The sequence below is a fragment of the Lycorma delicatula genome, chromosome 8, assembly GCF_047948215.1.
Source record: "Lycorma delicatula isolate Av1 chromosome 8, ASM4794821v1, whole genome shotgun sequence".
NCBI lineage: Eukaryota > Metazoa > Arthropoda > Insecta > Hemiptera > Fulgoridae > Lycorma > Lycorma delicatula.
In genome coordinates, this window is record NC_134462.1 from 110185933 (window position 1) to 110208217 (window position 22285).

At 31.9% G+C, this 22285-nt stretch overlaps 1 protein-coding gene across 6 annotated transcripts in view; it reads left to right on the forward strand.

Annotated features, from left to right (window-relative positions):
* LOC142329346 (uncharacterized) overlaps window positions 1-22285 on the forward strand; it is a 310193-nt gene that overhangs the window by 28628 nt on the left and 259280 nt on the right. For 3 of the 6 annotated variants that reach the window (XM_075373841.1, XM_075373835.1, XM_075373842.1), the window contains exon 2: window positions 3415-3587. The exons of 1 other annotated variant lie outside the window; for it this stretch is intronic. The gene's annotated coding sequence lies outside the window, so the exon portion shown is untranslated. Of the gene's footprint in view, window positions 1-3414; window positions 3588-8897; window positions 9062-22285 lie in introns of all 6 variants that reach the window. 2 more of the 6 variants (XM_075373838.1, XM_075373840.1) reach the window with 2 other exon arrangements.

Sequence of the window (22285 nt, forward strand, 5' to 3'; positions counted from 1 at the left end):
AATTTTATTTCATTAATAACTTTTATGATATTTTTTAATTTTTTTTATTGTAAAATTCTTTTTACAATCAGAAGTTAATAATTGTTAATAAATATTTAAATTTAAAAAAAAAAACATTAGAAAAAAGGAGATAAAGTTGGGTTTGAACAGAGGTGCCTTTTCCTTGTAACACCCAAATTTCATTAATTAATATTTTATTTGGCTATAACTCTGGAACCAATAAAAATAAATACAACTTATGATATATCGTTGAAAAGCTCTCAACGAGGGATTGTTACTGCAGTTAAGAAAAAGTCCAAAATCAAAAATGTTTGGATTTTGGTGCACATAGGTGTTATAACAGTCCTAAATCCAAAATTTCAACATTCTACAGGTAATCATTTTTGAGTTATGCTAGATACGTACGTACAGACATCAAGACGAAACTAGTCAAAATGGATTCAGGGATGGCCAAAATGGATAAATCTGAAAACTTAAATCTTTTGCGATCACAATACTTTCTTTATTTCGTACGAGGAAGTAAAAATTGCGTTTGCTTTAGTTCTGTATGGAAGGCAAAAATAACGTGAAAATAACACTCGGAAATTACTTACAAGATAACTACAGTTCAAAGAGAACGTTTTCTACGAAAAAATACCTTATTCGCCTACCTGTAAAAATATTGGGGTAAATTAAAATTTTCCATTAAATCGCGAATATTGTGGTACTATTTTAACTTATTTGGATTAATGAAGTAAAAAAAAAATATTTAATTTGATTTAGACACTACTCGAAATATTGACAGGAAAAATGGTTTTATAAAATAAGAAACGCTATTAGTTTAAGCTTTACTGAACGAGCAATACTGGAGTTATCTGGATTCGTTTTCGACTACAACCTCAAACATTTATCAAAACACTAATAAAAATATCATTCAGATTTGGTTAGTGGTTCTTGAGTTTGTATATATTATTTTATTGTGTTGTCAGTTTAGTACGAAATAACGAAATTGGAAACTCTTTAGTTTGAGTAATGCTGTGCTGAAATCTATGTGATGACAAACAAACAATCAGAATGTTATTTGTTCTGACCAGTACCACGCGCTATCCTTTCTTTTTAAATCTTTATTTTTCCTGTTTAACCTCCGGGAATTACCATTCAGGTATTACTTCAGAGGATGAATGATGATGATGTGTATGAGTGTAAATGAAGTGTAATCTTGTACAGTCTCAGTTCAACCATTCCTGACATGTGTAGTTAATTGAAACCCAACACCAAAGAACACCGGTATCCACGATCTAGTATTCAAATCCGTATAAAAAGTAACTGACTTTACTAGGAACCGCGCGCTAAACTAACCAATCTTATTTTGCATCATTGCCTTGCAGGTAGGGTCCGTGTAAACACCTACGCAAGGACCTATGTCCTTGCATGGTAGGACTAGAGATAACAGGATCAATAATGACAAGAACATCTTTTCACTTTGTAGTCTCCTAAACCCTTGCTGACTACACTTGAAACAAGAAGAAAATTATAAAATGTTATTATTATTGAGGTGTTGTTGACGGATTCGAATATTAGTTTGCAATGACCTTCATGTACAAGCAAAAACGTGTATTTCACTCCCTCACCTATTTCTTCAAGAAGCAGTCGTCCGACAAGAAAAAGAAAAAAACTGAAGTCTCCGTTGTAATGCCTTTTTCAGAGCTCAAAAATGTTTTGAGGTAACGTTTATAATTAATTGTCAACACCATACACGGAGAATCAACTAGAAAGAAGAAAACAGAACCATAGAAGTAGAGAAAGTTGTGTTCAGAAGAACAGAGGAAAAACCTCCAAATCTCAGTTTCACCTTTCTTCACCTAGCAATAAGAGGCAGAAAACCATCTCCAACCACCGCGCCCTCTTTCTTCCAAGAAAGGAGTGTACTTCCACTACAAAACTAGGGCCTTATCAGATGCTTTCCTTTCTCGAACGGAAGGTACTACCACTGAAAATCCTTCCGAGGACGTATTGAAGGGGAATCGCTCCAGGAGAAGGTCGCATAATATTGTAACTCTCCGGGGAAATAACATCAGTAACTGAAATCTTCACAATCTACAAAAGAATCGGAATTCCAAACTCCCTCCAAATAAAATAAACTAAACGAAAAAATCTATACCCGTAACTAAAATAATATACCTATCGTTTAATTATGTGGACACAGCAGCAGGGGACAAATATCCAGGATCCACAATTCGAAGGAGAAAAGTATCCTTTACAGGAAAGGATACCAAGTGCTCTTGGTTATTATAGGGCGGGTATATGTTTATTTTTGACGGTTATATATTGGTTTTGTTTATGGACTTCAGTCTTTTCTTCAATTCGTATAAATCTTTTGCCTTTTATTCCCTTACCAAAGCTTCCCGTTCATGCTTCCAAATTTAGATACAAGTTAATAAGGTCTTTTTTTTAAGAAATATATGAGGTTTAGCCTTTCAGGTTTCAACTCCGGGAACTCATAAATCAAAAGTTCCTTTTAAAATCAACATATTAAAGGGGATGCTCACTTGCTTTAGTTGCCACTTCTTATCATCCCGGTAGCCGGCTGATGAAACGGACATTTTCAATGCCAACAATTTCAAAGTGCTTCTTGTTATTTTACGATGTGACTGATCATAGCCAGTTGATATAATGGTTAGTATATTGGCGTTTAGATCGGCTGGTTTACGGGATGATTTTGAGTAAGGTTCTAACATTTTTCAATCTGTTTTTTTGTCTATCTTATTTTCTTCGTTAAAAGACAGATAGAATCATGTATGAGGTTGTAATAAATATATTTATGTAATTATCCTCATAAAATATATTTGATATTCGACTTAATTAGTTATACATTAAACAAATGGTGTCTAACATCTGCTATTTTATTTTCATCAAATGTATGTACAGTTGAGTGAATGAGATGGATGGTTTGATTTACAAGAAAATCAGTATAGGAGGAACAGAAAAATAAACATATTATATATACTCTTCATAGTACAGTCAGGTAAAACAGATGTTCTTTTTTACATTCCAGAGATAATTTAACACCGTAATTAGGTTCAACTAAGGTATTTTATTTTTTATTAATTTTATTTTAATTTTGAAAAAGTAGTTTTTATTTATAAAGGCGAGGTTGTGGATGGTTTTACTTAAAAACGTTGTTAGTATTTTTTTCTAGTTACTTTAAATGAAGAACCGTATGAACATGTTTTAATACAAGCACTGTTAAAATTACTTTTTGTGCTCTATTAAAGAAAAAAAAACAAACTAAATGTAAAAATAAAAAGTAATAATAACTGTAGGTTTGAATGGCTGGATGCCAACTAATATGCTCATTCTAAGGTACTATATATACATTGCGTATATTTGTAGCAATCACATTGAGCGGATCTTATGGTTTTTTTTTTGTCACAGGCTGAAGAAGTGATGTCCAAAGTTATTCATCTCAACCTTTTTAATTGCACTAATGTAGAAAAAAATCTACTTATTTTCCGTGATTTAAGAAATTTCAATAAATAAATAATAAATTTTAGTATGCAGAATTTATGCTGGACTCGACAAACGAACGTTCAAATGCAACTTAATGAGTAAGTATTTCAAGAGAATGTGTCTGTGTATGTGTATGTGTGTGTGTTGTAAAAACTATAAAAATAAAACATGTAAATTCTTAATATATCACAACAGAATTTATATTTAAAGCCATATGGTTGTTGTGCCGTTACAATTGTGCCAAACAGTGCAATATGTCTTGTTGACAAATTTAGTGCTAGCCAACACAATAATTTTACGTATCCGTAACTCTTACTACACATATCTAACAAAATATATTTTAAAAAACACAATACAGCATAATTATACATGGTACATAATTTATGTTATTACCGTGCATAAATTGACATTACGTAAAAATAAAAAAAAGAGAATAAAGATTATTACAGTTTAATGTACAAGTAGTAGACTGCTAAATGAAAAATCTGATGTGGACACTACATGACTTCCTTTCACGCCTATTAAATTACATATGTACATTTTTAAAAATTATTTATTGTAAAAAAAAATTACAATCAGAGGTTAATGAGTATTAATAAATCAATAAATTTAAAATTTAAAAAAAAAGAAGATGAAGTCGGATTTGAACCGATGTACCGTCTCCATGCAATATTCAAATATTTCATTAATTAAAATTTTATATAACTCTGAAATCAATGAAAATAAGTATTGCTTATGATATATCGTTGAAAAATTCTCAATGAGGGCTTATTACTGCAGTTAAGAAAAAGCCCAAAATCCAAATTTTTTGAATTATGGGCTTTTTTGGACACTTTTGGTCCAGTCGATTTCAATCAAAAGGGGAGATGCACAACTAGATGTTACAACAGTCCTAAATTCAATATTTCAACATCCTACAGCTAATCGTTTTTGAGTTATACTAGATACATACGTACGTACGTACAGACATCACGCTGAAACTAGTCAAAATGGATTCAGGGGTGATCAAAATGGATATTTCTGTTGAAATTTGAAAACTGAAATTTATCGCGATCACAATACTTCCTTTACTTCGTACAAGGAAGTAACAAATAATGGAACCGACATCAAAATGTACTAAAAGGTAAGAAATAATTTTGTTCAAATAATTAATTTCTTAGACACTTTTTTTTAATCGGCGGCTGCTTCTACAAAATTGATTTCTAGATATAATATAATTTGTTTTATAATACTATAAACGTATACTTCATAAAAACCACTACTGATATTACATCAATAGAATTCATATTTATGTGCTTTGATTGCTTTTCTGTTTGTGACTATTACATCTTTTTATATACGCTATATATATCACATAAGTATGATCATGTATTTTGGTCCCGATTCAAGATAGTGTCATAAGGAACTAATTAAGTATTTGGAAGAAATTATTTCATACATTTTAGCGGATTTTGACGTCGGTTCGTTTTAGAAACACAAAATTATTTCATAATTTTCTTTGTTTGATTAATATTCTGCGGTGTTACCGTGCTCCTTTTCGGTGATACAATGCAGGTGCCTTCAGTCAAAAGCCATTGCTGTTTTGATCAATCTCCTTAGTATGAAGAAGCAAAAATAAATTTGTGGCATCAATTTTCATTTTGTAAGCTAACAATAAACATGAGACAAAGAAATGACATGGAGTTCATCGGTTTATAAAATAAAGTGTGTTTTGGCGAAGTTACAACTGACGCAAAGAAATGCTTTGCGAAAAAAGGCGGTTATCTTTTAACAGATGAATTTGCAGATTGAAATTCTGTAAGAAAATTCCCAGCTATTAAATTAGTTTATGAATAATATAATCATAGTATGACTTATACGATATCAAAAACAAATGTTTTATATTATTAACGCTATTGATGAATCACGAGAAAATGATGAATCACTGGAATTATTCCGGTAGACGTCAATAACTGTGGTGACCTGTTGCATAATGTACAATTGGCAGAGGGTTCAAAAGAGTTATGTTAAGGCGTAATATATCGATTTCTAATGGTGTAGTTAATGGGAAGCTATATCGATTTCTAATGGTGTAGCTATGGGAATTGTAAAGAAATTCAAATGTCCTGTACTACGAAGGGACCAACTAGAAAGGGATGAGTTACCAAACGCTGTGTTAATAAAATTTTATGACGAAACAACTGGTACAAAAAGTGAAAGATGAAGGTGGTTGTGTACCTTTTACACCAGTAAGTACAACGCGTCTTAAGCTACTAAAAGATGTGGAGATATATACAAAATTATAAGATTCCCTCTATCCCTACCGATGATGTTTATTATGTATAATATATATTGGGTCTGAAAAGTTTAAGTCGAGATATCTTGACTTTTGATGGTTTTATTAACGGTGCTACATATCTTGTGCTGAGACTCACATTATCTGCCCTATAGAAGACCATAGAACATCATCTAACGAGACGAACACATACAGAATATCAGAATTCCCACTGTCCCTACCTAACCGCCGGACGCCGAAAATTTTTTTTGTAAATTTTCAGACCGATTTTTTGTCTAAAACTTTTTTTCAACATGATGGTACCATCGCGAGAAGCAGCTGCCTCGATTGCAAAAAAAATTATTTCAATGGGATTAGGAAGAGACAAGCGTGGTTTTAAAGAAACATACCTACTACAGCACCCCCTGGTGGCCTATAACCGTAAAACTAATCTAAGAACCTGCTCTGAGGTGATAACTACGTAATGCAAAAAACCGCATTAAATTCGGCCCAGCCGTTTTAGGAGAAACACATCTACTGCAGCGCCCCCTGGTGGCCTATAACCGTAAAATATGTAACAACCTGCTCTGAAGTGATACCTATGTAATAAAAAATCCACATCAAAATCGGTCCAATAGTTTTTGAGGAAAATGCAACAGACATACACACAAATACGCACACAACCTGTTACCCCAAACATATAACTTCTCCGTCGTCGATAAGTTAACGTACGTTAACTTAACTTAACGGATACGTTAACTTAAAGGGTAAAAACGTAATACGCGAACAAACATAAAAAGCCGGACGGCAAAAAGTTTTTTTGTCAATTTTCAGACCAATTTTTTGTGTTCAAAAAATCTTTTCAAGATCATGGTTAAAAATATTTTTCAATGAAAATTTTTTATATATATATACCTAAATAGTGGTTTCCTTATGTATTATATATACATATATTTATTTTTAGACCTATGTATAAAATTTTGTGGCTCAAAAATCTTGAAAATTATTTGATCACTTTTAAAATTCAAAATACTGTTAGTTTATGTGAACTTGTGCATGTGAAAATTTGTTGAAGATTGGTTGAGTCGTTCTTCAGTTAGCTCAATTTAAAGCTGAACAAAATTTGAGCGAAGCATATTAAAAAATATAACTTTATATACTTCATATTTGATAACTTCATATCACATATTACATATTTCATAATTTCAAACATGAAAGCACAAGATTTTTTTTTTTCAATAAAGTTGTACATCTTAATAGCGGATCGAGATAATTAATTAAATGGTCAACATGTATCCAACAACATTTTATTTTTTCAAAAAGAAAATGTTACCTTTGAAACAACAAATTTTACCTTTGAAAACTTGAAAATAGCGGCCATTAAAATGTTTTAATCATTAATACTCCAAAAATATTATTAGAAAAAGCGTCAATCTGTTTTTTCTAATAAACTGACACTTCATTTGTTCAAATCGATTGATAAATAGTTAAGATATGGTTGGAATTGTTAGAATGGATCGCAAGAATTAGGAAGTGTGAAAATTTAGTGCCTGCTTTCACTTTCTCACCAATTGAATTAAAAAGTATTAAACAACAAAATTCTGTTTGGTGGAAAAAAAGCCCAGAATTGTCATACTGAGAATAATTTTTGCGATCCACTTCAACAATTTTAGCTATTTATCAACCGATTTGAACAAATAATAATGTTCATAATAAAAGGATATTTTTATGTTATAAAACAATCACATAAAACTAATATTTTTGGAGCTATTTCCGATTAAAATATTTAAGTAGCCGCCGTTTTAATACCTTCAAAAGTAAAATTTTGAAACAACTTTTAGATGTTATTGGACATAAGTTTTTTTTAAATTTATGCTGATGTCCGTGAAAGGGTGGTAGCGTCTCGGCCTTTCATCGGGAGGTTCCAGGTTCAAATCCCGGTCAGCCACGGTATTTTTACGCTAAAAAATTTTCATTTTATATTCCCAAGAACAATATTTGAGCTTATATGGTGAATTAATCATTAAAAAAAAGAAAGAAAGTTATTAAAATTTCTCAACCCGTTCTTAAGGAATAGATTTATTGAAAAATCACCAAATGGAGAATATAAACAAAAATAAAGCGAGATAAGGAATTGATCTACATGAATTTTTTTGTTTATTTCAATGTCCTGAATCAGTTCCTTTAAATATGGTCAAAACCCGGACCATACCTATATGTATATATACACGCGTGGGTCGTTCAATAATTAAAGTAAAAATGAAAAATACGAAAAACTATTTAATTAAAATAAACTGAAACTACCTGATAGTAAAGTCGAAGTCCTTGACATGGAACATGTTCGAAAAAAAATTCCGTTATTGTTAACGGTTATATCGTTTGCGCACGACATGTCATTCCTGACCGTGGATGCTGACCCTATCGAAGCTTCTAATAAGCTGCAATCTGCTAATTAGTGAATAAATTTCTAAATAGAAGATGAAGGTAAATCCGGCAAAGTTTACACACCTCACTTTTTGCGATGAGGAGGGATGACTGCCCTCGAGTTCAACAGAATTGCGTTTTTATTCCGCATTCTAACAGCGTGCGATACCTGGGTTTGCACCTGGATCGTCGTCTGACGTGGAGGACTCACGTTAGGGAGAAAGGGAAACAGCTTAACAAGTTTAGGGAGATAGGCAGGCAGTCGCAATTATCACTGTCGAAAAAAAGTTGTATACAACAATCCTGAAACCTATTTGAACCTACGAAGTCCAGCTGTGGGATATTTCAAGAGAGTTCATCGACATTGTTCTTCGATTCCAGAATAAGTTATTGAGGATTATAACGTTATTTAAGTTATAAGTTATAAGGCACCGTGATTTGCAATAAACACTGAAATACATTATCTGGGAATACCGAGCGTTTGAGAGGAGATACAATGATTCAGTACCAAATATAAAATGAAACTGAACATCATGTGAGCTGATTCGCAGTTAAACACTTGGTTAATAGCTATGACGTTCAACGCTTAAATTGGTTGCACGTACTGAATTTGTTAGTTTTTCAAGATCTGAATAAATCAACTACATCGGGACATTATGTTTCTTCAATACATCTCGTTTTATTTACATTTTTTTTAAATTTATTTTTCAGTTCTTTTTTCTTTCTGCAGCCGCAGCTGCAGAGGTAACGCCCGACTTGTTGGCTACTGTCTGAAATGAAATCGACTTCAGGTGGGATTATATCGCTTTACAAACGGAAGGCATATCGAACCAAAGTGAATCTTGGTTAACAAACTTGATTTGTTTTCTATGAAATGACACCTCAACCGAATCTGTAAGTTACCTCAATAAATATTTATATGATTTTAAAATTGTGAAGTCCGTTTTATATCATATTGTCGCGTGTTCGCGGCTCGATCAGGATACTGAGAGATTGACAATTGAGAATATTTATATAATTGCAATTTATTGGTTAAACATAAAAACATAAGTAAAACCAGACAAATAAATAATAATGACAATAGTAATAATAATAGTACGACAATCATTAAACAAATAATAAAAAATCAAATAGTAATCACAATCACAATAATAAACAGAATAATAATAATAATATTAATAACAGACAATAAAAAAAATCCCACAATAATAATTAGAATAATGACAATAATGCAAACAGTAAACAATAATAATATTAAATGTCTATAGTAACCAAATAATCATAAATGACAATAGTAACAATAAACACAGATCCCATACAAAGCAGAATTTAAAGTAATTGTCAGGATTTATTTACAGGTAGATAAATAATATAAGTTGATAAATAATATAATAACATATAAGTAGATAAATAATATAAGGTAGATAAGAAATATAAGTTGTTTACATTAAAAATTAATTTAAATGTCAGGAAAAGATTTTTGAAAGTGTATGTTTGGAGTGTCGCTTTATATGGAAGTGAAACTTGGACAATCGGAGTATCTGAGAAGAAAAGGTTAGAAGCTTTTGAAATGTGGTGCTATAGGAGAATGTTAAAAATCAGATGGGTGGATAAAGTGACAAATGAGGAGGTATTGCGGCAAATAGATGAAGAAAGAAGCATTTGGAAAAATATAGTTAAAAGAAGAGACAGACTTATAGGCCACATACTAAGGCATCCTGGAATAGTCGCTTTAATTTTGGAAGGACAGGTAGAAGGGAAAAATTGTGTAGGCAGGCCACGTTTGGAATATGTAAAACAAATTGTTAGGGATGTAGGATGTAGAGGGTATACTGAAATGAAACGACTAGCACTAGATAGGGAATCTTGGAGAGCTGCATCAAACCAGTCAAATGACAGAAGACAAAAAAAAAAAAAAAAAAAAAAAAATAATAATGAAAATCAGAATTTAGTCCCATTGTCAAAGACATAGCATGGCCGCTAGTCTTAACACTTTTAACCACTAGTCTTGTATTAACTACAGTAGTACAATAGATAAGACAAGTATAAAGTTCTTTAACTACAAACTGCTTTGCTGTTTTCACAAATAAAATTCCTTAACAATTTATGAATGAAATTCAGTACCATTATCTCTTTATAGAGATAATATATAATATATATATTATATATTATATATTATTATATATTATATTATATATTATTATATATAAGAGATAATATATATATTATCTCTTTTATAGTCACCGAACTCACCGAACCATTTCTTGTTTTCGTGTACTGGAATTACTCGTGAAATCACCTTAATTGTGTGAAACCCGCACTAGAAATTCGCTTTGTGGCAAACCATGAAAGATATGTCATAATTATTAGGCCTATTATTGTGAGAAAATTTTTACTTAATTTGATACTAACATACAGTACTAGAATTAACGATAAATAAAAACAATAAATATTTAATGGAATTGAACGTAAAGTGAAGAACATGAAAAAAAACACATAATTACAACATCAATTTTCTGCCATAACTCGGCTATTTGTTAACCGTGTTTAAAAAAATAAAATGTCACTTTGTTCAAAATAAAAGGCTTGATATTTTAGCAAAAAAAATAAATAAATTTTGATAAAACTAATATTTACAGAGATATAAGGATTGAAAAATAAAAATGGCCACCATTTTGTAATTTGCAAAGGTATTTAACTCCTGATTTTGTTTTGATTTTAAAATTCTATTACCAAGACGCTTAACAAATATTAATGTGATTCATTAATCCGAACTTAAAATATACATTTTTATATAAAAGTAACAAAATGGCGAACAGGAGGAGAACGAAGGAGAAATTGCCATTTTTCCAAAGGATATTTTTTGTTTAGTTTTACAAGTAGAATTCGAAAAAGTATACCCGACCCACCATTTTAGAAACACTCAGTATATAGCATTTGGATATGCTCTTCTCTAGGACAAGTAATGCGATTTTCTTCAGAAGATATGTAGTACAGTTAATAAAATCATCAAAAATCGAAATATCTCGTCTTAAATCTTTCAAATTCCAATTGACCAATTGTAACTTCCTCAAACACAAGTTATTTCATAAATCAATGAACTCTCCGTGTTATTTCTTTTTTTCATGTTTATTGCTAGCTCACAAAATGAAAACTGATGTCACAAATTTATTTTTTTTTCAAAACACTAGGTTGAACAAAACACCACTGACTGACTGGAGGCAGCTGCATTATATCACCAAAAAGGAGCACATTAATTCCGCAGAATAACTTATCGTTATTAATCAGAAACAGATAATTATGAAATAATTTTTTTTTTTTTTAAATGGAACTGACATCAAAATACGCCAAAAATTAAGAAATAATTTCGTCCGAGTACTTAATTCTTTAATCACTATTTTGAATCGGCGTAAAAATACATGACACTTATGTAGTACTTGAATGGACCTATAGATGGCGTATATAAAAAGTCGTAATAATCGCAAACTAAAGAAAGATCAAAGCACATAAATATGAATTCCCACTGATGTGATTGTTACTTACATAATAGTAATGATGTAATTGGTAATTGGTAATTGGTATTGGTTTTTATAAAGTATAAGTATATAGTTTTATAGAACAAATTTATATCTAGAAATTAATTTTGTAGGAGCAGGCGCGGTTCAAAAAGGATTTTAGGGAATAAAGTATTTCGACGAAATTATTTCTTACTTATTAGCATATTTTGATATCGGTTCATTTTTTAAAAAAGTAACTATTTCATTCAGTTTGTAAGTTACACAATGTTTATAACTCTGTGGTATAAGGCATAAATATTCAGTGAAACAAATTTTCCCCTTTACTAAATTAAATTAATAGAAAATAATAAATAAAGAAAAAAAACTTCACCTTGACTTTGATAAATAGATTCCTAAAGAGTAACTTTGAATTAAATTATAAATTAAAAGTTATGTAGTACAAACAATCTTCAGAAAAGGATTTCTTATTTCAAACTAATCTATTATGAAATACTAAAGAAAGTAAAAAGAAAAAATTAAATAAAAAAACCATTTAAATATTTTATTAAGTTTTCTTTGAAAGTAATTCCGTAAAAAAATATATTTCAGTTAACTTGGTTTAGCATTGTTTAGAAAATTAGTAGATCGTACATAATAAAAAAATAACAAAAAACAAACAAACAGTTAAAAATGAATAACAATAAAATCAAAATGTTATTACGTTGTTGTTGTAGTTGAGTTGTCTTTGTCAATAATGGGTTTTCTAAATATAACTTAAAACAACTTACAACGTTCAAAACTATTGAATCAGCAATGCAAATTTGTATTTAAAAGTATTAAAACAGCTAGTCAATTTTGTTTGTACTTTCTTATTTTTATATAGGTAGACTAATAAACATGGTATACTAATCGGTTTATATTTTATTAAAAATTATGTTATATATAAGTGTTTTTTTTTAAAATAATTATCAAAAGAAATTAATTTTCTTTTAAACAATTAACTTTGTTGTTTTGTACGAAACTGATAAATAAATGTGGAAAGAAGATTTAACAGAATCAATGTCGAGTGAATGAAATTGATAAAGGTTTTAAAATAAAAGATAAGGATAAATCAAGTTAATAACAAATGAAATTTGAATTTAAGTAGAATGAAATGAATTAAATTAGTTGCGTTATTCGTTGTGTGTTTACGGAAGTCAAGTAAAGCTGGATTTACTCATATAGTACTGTATGCGAACTGTACCGCTACCGTGTCATGACAAATGAAAAATAGTCAAACCCATTTGAAATCCTTAGATAGGCTGTTTTCAATTTACACATATAGGACTGTACGCATAAACGTGCTGAGACCGTACGCTCTTCCACTGCTTCGAAAAGGATTCATCAAGTTCATGATAAACGACAGTCCGTCAATTAATCATTTTTCATGTCAGATTTCTAACATTTCCGTTTGCCTCTACGGCCTCTTCTTATCGCATCAACTTGTCGTCGAATCTTTCGTGGTCCTTCAAAATAATCACTGAATTTTATACGAACTTCCACGGCTTCTGTGATACCACGGCCTCCGACATTTGGAATGGAAGTTGGTCAGATTCGGAATCCTCAAACGAAAATTCGAAATAGTATTCGTGAAGGAAATTATATAGAACCCAAGCAGCGATTGTAACTTTTTTAGGATTCAGCTGAAAACGCCCGTAGAATACTCAGAATCTTTGCAACAGTTGGCCAAAGCATTTTCTGAGGTACACGGGCTCTTATAGAGGATTATTAAATATTTTTTTGATTTTCACTATTCTGCGAAGAAGATTTTGGGTAGGGTCGCAGTAAATATTTCTTAAGAAAGAATCCTTCGACTCCCACCAGCACAAAAGGCAAGCGATCTGAAGTTCCTGGTAATGGTTTTGGTGGAGGTATATGCAGCGTCCCTTGTTCCAAATGCTGAACTAAATTCGAGGTTCTCAGATTATCGCCATCACTAGATTTCCCGTACCCTCCCTACAGCCATGATTAAAAATTTGTAATTCGCATCAACTATAGCCAACAACACTATTGAAAATGAACCTTTTAAACTAAGATAAAGTGAACCGTTGTTTGAAGGTGCTTGTATCACTACGTTCCCGTCCATCGCACCAGTGCAATTTGGAAAAGGCCAATAATAGTTAAAGTCTTCTACAATTTTCTATATAAATTATGAACCAAATAGGGGTTTCTTTTCTTTTTTTGTTTTCTTCCGTTATTCTTCTTGTACGAACTCATAAGCAGCACGCAATAATTAAGTACTTTTTGTCTCGATCCATGACGGACAGTACGTTTCGTCTACGAACGAGAGAGTACTAATGAGCTAAAAGAAAATTAAGATGGAAGGAATATGCGCATCGTGTTTCAACAAAGTTCGATACGAGTATAGTACCATATGTGTAAATTTATGTATGTGTAATTGATTGATATGTGTAATTGAGACGGTCGAAGACAGTTACGAAAGGTATAGAGGGACTGGTTCTCTTTGCAATTAGAGACATTGCCGGAAAAGTTCAGTACTTATATCAAAACATTTGAAAATGTTAGAGTAAGCTTTTTAAACTCACCAAACAAATCATTACCAAAAACTTGCGCAACAAAAAGAATATCTCTATGCTACCCGGCTATTTAACTTAAAGCCGTTCATGTATCACATGAATTACATCCAGTTGGTTATACTGCTAGGCTCCACTACTGTCAATGGTTTAATCAGTTTTTCAGGAGAGCATTAAAGGGTTGGATAATGTATTTTTTTTTTACAGATAAGACTTAGTTTCATTTGAGTGGTTACATTAATAATCGGAAAGATTGCTAGTGAAGCTCCAACAATCCTCACATCATCCATTTACGACCTCTACACCCACAGAAAATTGGTGTGTGGTATGCAATTTCCAGGTGAAAAATAATTAACCCACCGGGTTGGTCTAGTAGTGAACGCGTCTTCCCAAATCAACTGATTTAGAAGTCGAGAGTTCCAGCGTTCAAGTCCTAGTAAAGTCAGCTATTTTTACAGGGATTTGAATACTAGATCATGGATACCGGTGTTCTTTGGTGGTTGGGTTTCAATTAACCACACATCTCAGGAGTGTTCGAACTGAGAATGTACAAGACTACACTTCATTTTACACTCATACATATCATTCTCTGAAGTATTATCTGAAAGGTAATTACCGGAGGCTAAACAGGAAAAAGAAAGAGAAAGAAAAAGGTGAAGAATAATTGGCCCCCATATTCTTTGAAAACACTCTTAATGCAGACGACTAGCAAGAAATTGTAACGCAATTTATTGCAAATTTAAAATTAAATGACAGAGATTAGTGATTTCAACAAGACGCCACATGACACACGGCAAAAGCAACAATGGACCGTTTGGAAAATTTCTTTGGTGAAAGAGTAATATCGGCTGGCTTGTGGCCAGCAATTGATCTTTCTCCTGAACAGGTTTTTCTTCGAGGGTAACTAAAAAGTTGTATATTAAAAAAAAATCCAAACACCATTTAAGAATTAAATGCCAAGACGACTCAATAATTACGAAAAATTGTAAGTATATTTCTAAAGGTTGCACGGAACATGAAAAAGAGGATAAAGGCTTGCATTGATGAAAATGGTGGACACTTTCAATATTTGTTATAAAAAAATTTGAACTCAATATTATTTTGCGCAAATAAATGTGAATTTATAACTAATCGCGTTAAATTTAAACGTAGAAGTTCTCTTTGAATTGCGTTGAATTTTTTTTTGAGTTGCGTTTTAAATAAACACCCCAGTATTTCTTATGGCCTAATAGGTCTGAGTAAGCGACTTGATACCATAGCTTTATTATATTTAATAATAAAGGTGATCTTTTGACCATAAGGCAATATAGATCTCACAGTTTCAGTACTTTATCAGTTTTTGTACTTTCTAATTATATTTATTTCACATCAGCAAGTGGTCTAACCAATTCCTCAAAATAGTTTAATTCATCAAATCGAGGTATAAGCCTGTTGTTTAGACATATATAAAGGCACTTTTCTTTCATTATATACTGTTCATGTTAATTCACATTTATAAAAATTTACATGCACAACTATAAAATTCATAATTAATCAGTAATCCCTGATGATGGAGGAATAATCCGAAAGCGCTTGGATAGTCAATACTCACAATTGTTGGCAAATAAAATCTTCTAGTTGTCCATCATTTTCAAAGTTAAACCTACGTAACTCGTAAACTTATAAAAACTTAGTACGTTCGATTTCATAAGTTGAGTAGTAATATACGAATAGTATTAACAACAAATATCGTAGAAGAAATTATATTTCTAATAAAGTGTCGGTTTAATATTTTAGCCTTTTGCGGAAGATGTGAGATATATTTCACAAGCTTCTAAGTCGGGCACATAATTTTATGAAAGGATTTCGTAACATCAACTTGTAGTCGTGTCGCAAAATAATCATTACTACACTTTTTACTCTTCTCCAAAGCAATTATTTTAAAAGATTTTTGTTTCTAAGTACATCATTCACGACGTAATATTTTTAATTGTCAATGGCAATAATTGATAATAAATGTATGCGGTTCCGGCATGGAAACGGGCATTGAAGAAGAAGAAGGCCCGGAACCAATTGTTAAGCCTTCAGAGACCCTTGGCTATTGGGGCAGTTAGGGCGTATCGTACAGTCTTGACCGAGGCGGCGTTGGTGATAGCTGGGATGCCGCCGTGGGATCTTGTAGCGGATGAAATGGTAGAAAGAGCAGAAGGGCAACCGAAGAGTAAGGCGAAAGGGGAAATATTAGATAAGTGGCAGCAAAGGTGGTCAAGGAGTCAGGTGGGTAACTGGACGAGGAGGCTAATGGCGCAGATAAAGCCATGGCTGGTCAGGAAACATGATGAGGTCAACTATGAATTGACACAATTCTTGACTGGCCATAGCTGTTTTAATAAGTTCCCTTATGATAAGAAGAGGAAGAGGTCGCCAGAGTGTAGGAATTGTGGGCTATGCGATACGGTTGAACACACGGTGTTTAACTGTTTTAGATGGGAAGAGGCTAGGAGAGAAGTGCTGACTATTGTTGGTGCCATAACACCAGATAATGTGATAGAGGCAATGTTGCATAGCCCAGAAACTTTAACCAAATTTGTAAGATGGTGGGAAACATTCTGAAATGGAAGGCGATAGAGGGAGTCGGAGAGGAAGAGGATGTTACCTAGTGGGGTAGTGTAGGGTGTAGCTGGATAGCCCCAGGGAGCCTAGGGAGCCTCCTTGGGGAACCCCTGATTTGAGGCAGGCAAGTGAGAAGACCTAGTCCCGGCTAACCGAGTGGTACCCCATGCCGGGGACGGCATAGCCGGCTTCGACATGGTCGCCCGGAAGGTTAGAGACAGTGGCACCCCTAGGACCGAGTGTGTTTCTGCGGCGGGTCCGGTCCTAGGGGGATGGGATTAAAAAAAAAAAATGGAAATAATTGAGTCATTGTTAATGGTGTTTAGAAATGCTCTTTCAGTGAAATGTTTCATAATTAAACCGCTGTACCGACAATTAAAATAACTGTTTTATTTTCTACACATATATGAACTGATTCAACTGTTTTCTAACAGACAAAATAAAAATTTCTACGAGTTTTTATAAAGATTCTCCCATCCTTTATAATTTTTATTCCAACCCGTTGTTAATTTAAATTATGAAACTATATAACGTAGAACATTGTCTTATGTGTTTTAACAAATAGGGAATAAATTATATTCTAATGCAATGAAGAAAAAAAAACGTTTTATCATTACTGAAAGATAGAATAATTTTCTTTAATGACCAACATATTGAAACAAATCGTCAAAAAGTTTAAAACAAAGATTAAACAAGGGATAAAACCAAGTAAGATTTGTAAACAATAATTCTTTTTATATAATCTCTTAAATAAATTATGTAACGTTGAAATTTCAATAAAAATAAATCAGGAGGAAATGGAATATATTTTATTAAGTAGGGAAATGAAGAATTATAATGGAGGAAAAGATTCCATCGTCAACATCCCCAACACTTGGTCTCCTATTCACTCTTGTCATCCTAAATGAAATTTTATACTGAAAATTAACTTCTCAATAACAAATACAGTGTTTTGAGTAAGATACACTCACAAATATACTGAAGAAAGATTCTGAATCATAAGCACAACAATGTTTGAAAATTTTGTTTGTAGAGCTTTGTTCTCTGGAAAATTAAACGCAGACTACTAATATTGTACAGCAATACAGCATTCCTAGTGGGGAATTAATGTACTAATAATTAAGAAATAACATCATAATACGGCAGGCAGACAAATACGTATTAGGAGGGTTTTTCTGTTATTGTTTCACGTGAAAATACTACTAAATTGCTGTTGTGGGATGTTGTTGGTAGATAATTTATGTCAATATACTCAGAATTACATTCTCATAAATTTAACCAATAAGTTATAATTTTTTTTGACAATTTAACAAAGTTATTACACCAAAGTTAAAAAACTGTAGTTTTCAACTCAATTTTCTATTTATTACACCCTATTTCGTAAAAAATAATGGTGATATAGTTCTGGGACCCATTTTTAAAAGATTTTCAGGTTAAAAACCATAAGAAACCACTAAATTCGTCCCTTAATTTACTTTCAGAATTTCAGTGGGGCTTCATTTTGGCGGAGAAGCAGAAATCGGAACGAAATCTTTCACTAGTCATAACTCGCTAACGAAGCGTTTTCGGATTCATGTTTATATGAACGTTTTTGGTTATTTTAAAAGAAATACTTCTATGAAGTTTTACAGAATCCTCTAGAAATTTCCTTATTATTTTGATTAATATTTCAGAACATTTTTTTTTTGTTTTACGTCGGAAGTGGAAAAATTTGTCTCAACCAAACGCCCAGTAACCCGTACATATTGAGTGAGTAGGCTTTACCGCCTACTGCAATTGCAATGGGACACACTTTTTTTTTTTTTTTTTTTTTTTTTTTTTATATCTTGTTAAGCACCCCAAGGCAACCAGCCTCCGCCTGTTAAGACATAGCATGGTCGCCTTGCAGTGCCGTGGCAGCAGTCTCTGCCCACCCTAACTGCCTCCTTACGCAGGATCTCCCGCCGGGGTCCCCAAAGCCTCTTCAGGGTGAGCCAACCACCTCATCCGGGTAGCTAACTCCCCCCTCTTCGATGGGGCTACCCTCCCCGTCCCTAACCTACATCTAGCCGGCACGCCTTCCGCGTACCGCTACCCCCACGCGTTCCTCTCATACCTGAGGGTCCTTGATGCCATCATCGGGGAGCCCCGACCTCACTACACTTGCCAGTGGAGCCAGAACACCCTAGGCAAGAAGGCTACCTCCCTGGTCCCTAATCGTCGCCACGATTCATCCCCAGCCTCCAGAATTTTTTGAGGCTTTCGCTTTTTTTTTTCTTTTTTTTTTTTTTTAATTACAGTGCTCAGTGTTCCCCCAGCACTATATGACACACAATATTAAACAACAAAATTCAAAATATACAAAATATACAAAATACACAAAATTAAAATTATACACAAGTGTTAAATACATTACAACATAGCGTACATATGTACATTCTGGTTGAGTTCGCCCCAGCCATCATCCAATTTCAATTGGTTGGTCCGACCACCCTTCGATCGTGCCCGGACCAGAACACAAAGACATAATTAATGCACAAAATAAAATTTATAAAAACACTACAAAAGAATCAGTAGCACAATGAAATAATATTTACAAATACATTTATTATTTTTTAAGTACAGTGCTCCCCAAGCACTTTATAACAATAACAAACAAATTCCAAATATACAAAATACACAACATTAAAATTATACAGAAGTTACCAACGTCGTCCACCTCATACGTCACTCATTCCGTACTGGGACACTCATTCCCGCAATGGGACACACTAAAAAACTACTCCCTCACGCAACATGACGGCTGGAATTGCCCCCGATGGCATAACCTTAGCACCACCCGCGTCACAGGCACACCTCACATTCATACAAATATTTACACCTCTCATTCACACTCTATTTAAAAATATATACAATATATATATTTATATTGTATATTACACTACTATTTAAATATATATATAAACATATATACACTATACACATAACTCCTGACAGTGATGCTGACCCCAGCATCGCTGTAAGGCCGCATCCCCCGGGAGCCATCCATGACGACAAATTTTAGAACTGGTTCAATTATTAAATTTCTTCGAATATGGCTAAGAAAATTTCTATATGGATATTGAAGGCATTAAATTTTGGTTTTAAAAATTCCGAAGTTTTAAGTCAATCGGATTATGGGTGGGAGGATATTCGACATTATTTTTACACTGTTTTTGCCTCATATCTCAAAAATCTGTCGATCAAAAAAGTTGAAAACTGGCACAAATATTTGACAAATATTCCAGCTTTGGCCTGATATTCAACGCATCGGATTAGGAGACATCACGGTGCCTGTATTATTGAAGTAAATAATAAATAATTCCAATAAATAAATTTTAAGCTCAAAAAACAAGGAATCTGATTGTGAAACGGTACTTAAAAAAATTTAATTTTCAACACTGAAAATTCAATTGTATCTAATATTAAGATAGAAGACATGGAAAACTTTGTTAAAAAAGGGGTTCCCATGTAATCCAACTGATGAATTACAAAATTTGTTTGAATTTTTATAATTTATGATATTTTATCTATTTTCAATTTCTCGTTGTTATGAAAAATATTTTATGAGACAGCTGTCGAGCAAGATGAGCCAAAAGGAATCCTAACATTTTTATTAAATTTTTTTTTAAAGGTAAAAACGTAATTTGATCAAGGGATTCAAATCTGATTCAAATGTTTTTAACTGATTATTTTTATATTTTTCATAATACTATGAATATTGTATAATTAAGTAATTAATATTTAAAAACCTTATGGCTTAATTGAAATAAAGAATTATCAAGGGTAAAGCCGAGAAAGTTATAAAATTTTTTTCAGCTTTTAAATTAACATTTAACTTTTTGATCAGCATATTTTATTGTGTGGTGTATATTTTTTTCCCGGAAAACACATATATGTAATTTTAATTATCGTTTATACCATAGGAAATATGTTTTTTCTTGTCTTAAAATATGAAATGGTCTTGTCATAAGGAATTCCTGTGACAAATATTTGGTAAAACGATAATTAAAATTATTTATTTTTTTATTTCTTTCTCTTTTACAAAATTAATAATTAATCAAGTAATCCTAATACTAATTATAATATTACTTAACTTAATTATACTTAATTTATACGATTTATAATCGGAAGTGGGTTTTGTAAAAGATGAAAGATTAGGTGTCCACAAGGGTCTTGCCCGTTTTGTGGCACCATCCCTTTTCTATTAATCTTTTTAGTTAGAGCACGGGGACAAAAAATAAACAGTTTTATTTTATATAGGAGAATTAGTTTTGATTCAATGCATGATTTACTCTGGTGGAAACTTATCTTTTCTGCAGTTAAGTACAGAGAATGTCAATCATCGTCAAATATTTATGTATACTAATAAACCTTTCATCCAGTGCTACCCATTAAGTCATATATGTAAAAAATCTATTACTATGTTAATGTGTTACATTATGTTATATATGTGTGTTTTCAGTAAAAAATAGAAATTAACTTTTTTCTTTGAAATTTTTCACTTATTACTTTGTGGTACTATATTCTTTATTAATACAGTAAATATAGTATTATAGTACAAAGTTTCTTGATCAATTAAATTTTATTTTTTTAAACTCCTTATTTACACAAAAAAGGGAAAAATCACAAAAGAAGAAACAAGGATGCACTCGTAAATTTTCCAGTATTGGGAATTTTTATTTTGTATTGTAGCAGATCACAAGAATATGATCCACAACCGCATAGCTATGATAATATTATGAAAAATGCACATTTATTTCGATTTTACATTGATTTGATTAGAAGCAAAATTTATCTTTTTCATGTCAAATGTTTAACTTTTTTCGTGAATTAGATTTTTAGCGACTTATTTTCACGCTGTTCCCTACAGATATTTAAAAGCGAGGACCATTTTCGTGCGGCTTGATTTTTATAATTTACAACATTATCACATATCATTTAATGAAGTGATAATATTTTTCATTAAGAAATATTATATCAATGAATACTTAATGTTAAAATAAAACGTAGCCAGACTAAGTTAAAACAAATTTTACGTGAAAGAACAATTTTTTATTTCTCCTAAAAAGCAGTACCGGAACGGCGATTCGGCGTGTTCCTGTGTATCTCTGAGAAGAAAGACATAGGGACTGTTGAGGACTGATAGCCATAGTCAATAACTGATATCCGTATCTTAGAAATAGTGGTTACGGTATTGCTAATCAATTAAAAATATTTTTTTACCATATCTTCTATTATATTTTAATTTAATGTAATTAATTGCACCCCGTTTTTTAGTGTTCAATTTATTAAATTCAATACAAAGTGAGGGAGGTCAACTGTTCATTGAACTACTATTAAACACTGAATATTGACAATATTATTTATCCACTATAAGTTGATGATGTTTGCAGTACTTAAAATTTATACATAGTATTTTATTGCTGATTCGTTAT